Genomic DNA, 3,291 nt, shown 5'->3' with positions numbered 1-3,291 from the left:
CTTTTTGTGTGTAGCTCCTCCCATAGCTTTATCGAGACATAACTGACATATAACATTCTTTAAGTTCAAGGTGAGTGATGTGTTGTTTGGATCTATCGCTATATAGCTATATAGTGTTTTGATTTGCACTTACACAGGGCAAAGCCATCATCCCTGTAGCATTAGCTAACACCATCATTGTTAACATAACTACCACTTATTTGTGATGATGAGAAAATTTAAGATCCACTCTTAGCAATATTCAAATATAAAACAAGTGTTGCTAAAGAGAATCACTACGTTGACCTGATATCAGATTCCTATGACTTGCTGATGTTATAACTGAAAGGTTATGCTTTTGAGCAACAGCTTCCATCCTCCACCAGCAGCTCCTGGTGACTACGGCTCGAGGTCTATTTGGCCTTTTTTTTTTTTTTTAAGATTTATTTATTTGCGCATATAGAACTGGGGTACAGGCCAGAGGCACAGGAGTGGCAAGAGGATTCACCACACACAGAGCGGGCAGCAGAATAGGCAGATTGATGAAGTCCACTGCTGAGGGGAGCAGCGGGTGGGTCAGGAGAGGTCTGCCGCCCATGTGGTCACCTCCAGGCTGGCCGGGATCGAACTCGTGCGGAAGTGGCTTTAGCTTCTCAGTGCAGTGCTTTAACCCGCTGCGCCACCAGGGAGGGCCTGTTTGGTCTTTTTTGATTCCACCTATATGTGAGATTCTATAGGATTTGTCTTCCTTTCTGACTTATTAATCACTTACATATAATGCCCTCAAGATTTACCCATGCTGCAGCCAAGGGCCAGACCTCCTTTCTCATGACGGAACAGTGTTCCATTGCATTCCATAAACATTTAATGTAATTTTTGATAGTTCATCTTATTCTTTGGCTTTCTACTTGACTCCTGTGTTTTGTTTGCTCTTCTTGCCTTTTAAAATTATCTGAATACATCACATGACTCGTAAAAGAGATGGAGTCATGTGAGCTCTCTCAAATAATGTCATTTCAAGTCACTGCTTCCTCCTAGGTGGGTCCTAAGTATCATTCCTAAGTACTGACATTTCGTGAAAAAGCCAACCCAGGTGGCATCTTCACACCTTACTAATCCCTCAGCAATTGGGGTGCAGGGTGAGGGGGTGTTGGGAGTAGCCTCAGAGTCTGGTATATGAGGGCCAGAGGTTTATGACCTCTGGTGGCAGAGACAAGAACTTAAACAACCCTTTCGAAAAAGGTGTGTTTCTTTGGTTCCCACAGATCTGCAGCAGAAGGGAACCCACCTGTCCAGGTATTTATAACACAGGTATTTCTAATGAGCATTGACAATGGCTGTAGTTTCTGCATTCACCGATGTCAGTTGGTTGAATCCTTGGCAGTTTATGTATAAGGGACTTGAGTACCCACAAAGTTTGGCATCTGAAGGGGTTTCTGAAATCAGTGATGACAGTTCAGCTTTGGGGGAGGCAGTTGTGTGTGGCGTTTCCACCAGGCGGGAGTCACCATCCCATGCCCTGGTGGTGTTCAGGGTCAAGTGTATTTATTGGATGAATGAGTACCTGACACTCCCAGAGCTCTTGCTCTATGCCAGGTGCTGTGCTAAGGGCTTTCCTATTATCCTCAGAACAACCCTGCAGTAAGACCAACTGGCGTGCCCATTTCAGGGGTGGGGAGGCACAGAGAAGACACGTAACCCATCCAAGGTTAAACTCGAGGCAGGGTAAGACAGCCCACAGGCTGATAACTGTCAAAGGGAGCTCAGGGGTGGGGTCCAACCCTTTGGGTTCTGAAACTGCAGGCCTTTTGGGGGCACTCCAGGTATGTGCCCAGCCCGCTAACAGCTTGCTGCCATCTGCTCTCTCCTCCTGTATAGTTTGCCTCTCTTTGCCCTGTTTAATATTTAAATCGCACATATTCTGAGACATCCCTATGTTACTGACCTGCTTACTTATACAACCATCTTTCCCACACACCAGGGGCAGCAGTGGGAAGCCTAGCGGGTGTCTGGAAGCAAGGCAGGAGATGGAGAGAGGGGGGAACCCCCCACTGCACCCTGGGGCTCTGAGCAGGGTCTCCCGGACAAGGAGCCAGTGTGAATAAAATGAGGCAGACCTACTATCAAGAGATGAGGGGCCCTCCCTGGTGGTGCAGGGGGTTAACGCACAGCACTAAGAAGCTAAAGCCACTTCAGCGTGAGTTCCATCCCCCCCTGCCCCAGAGGTGACCCACACGGTACGGCAGACCTCTCCTGACCCGCCCGCTGCTCCCCTCAGCAGTGGACTTCGTCGATCTGCCTGTTCTACTCCCCGCTCTGTCTCTGGTGAAGCCTCTCACTGCCTCTGCACCTCTGGCCTGTACCCCAGTTCTGTATGCACAAATAAATAACTCTTTTAAAAAAAAAGAGAGATGGGGCAGGATAACATTATATAGCTCCTGAGCTTCTGCAAAATAACCGGGCTGTGTCGGGGGGTCTGTTTGCCCTCTCCTTATAAAATGGTGGGCTCATCCCTTGGTAGTGAGTGAGGGTTGGGCGCAGGAGCAGGTCCAAACCGGTGGTGCTGCCTTAACCATCTCTTGAACAGCCTCCAGGGCTGAAGCAGGCCCGGGAGAGGGAGCCCTGCGCGCAGAGCTTTCTGGAAAAAGAGCCCTTTTCCCAAGGGACAGACACTCACCCAGTCTCCGGTTTCTCCTGTCCAGGGTATGGGTGGCCTTTCCGGCCCTGGCCAGTGGCTTCTACTTGAGAGACCCCTGACCATAAGGCTGCGGTCTTCACAGCCCCCTAGCTAGTGGGTGATACCAGGAGATGTCCCCTTTCCCGGTTCCACGTCACCATCTTGAGCAGAGCCCAGGATCTCAGGTCACTGACTGCAGAGGTCTGCTGGAAGGGAGGGGTGATGGGGTGCAGAGAGGCTTCCCGAGAGAGAGAAATCTGTGCCGGCTCCCGACACCTGGCCTCTTCCCTGCTCACTGGCTCTGCAGCCTTTCTGTGCCCACGACCAGTTTCGGTGACAGTGAGGCCCAAAGCTCAGCCCCAGCCCCTACCCGGGGCCGAGAGGCCAGCAGCCACCTCAGATTCCTGCCTTAGCGCGGACTCGTCACCCCGGACCCCTGATCCCACCGCTCTGGCCCCCTGGTCCCCTCCCTCTGCTCTCCTGTGGCTCCACCGGGCCCAGGGACCCGCGCGGGGCCGGCGAGGGTCCTCTCCGGGCAGCTTAGAACCTGGCAAGCTCAGGGTCCGGGGCCCTCAAGCGCGGTGCGGGGTCTGGGCTGGGGGCAGGGGCGCAGCGGGGGCCGGGCGGGTTGGGGG

Source organism: Condylura cristata, unplaced genomic scaffold (assembly GCF_000260355.1).
Source record: "Condylura cristata isolate star-nosed mole 26May11 unplaced genomic scaffold, ConCri1.0 scaffold00011, whole genome shotgun sequence".
Classification (NCBI taxonomy): Eukaryota; Metazoa; Chordata; class Mammalia; order Eulipotyphla; family Talpidae; genus Condylura; species Condylura cristata.
The sequence above is the reverse complement of the archived record's forward strand: the minus strand, read 5'-3'. Positions refer to the sequence as shown.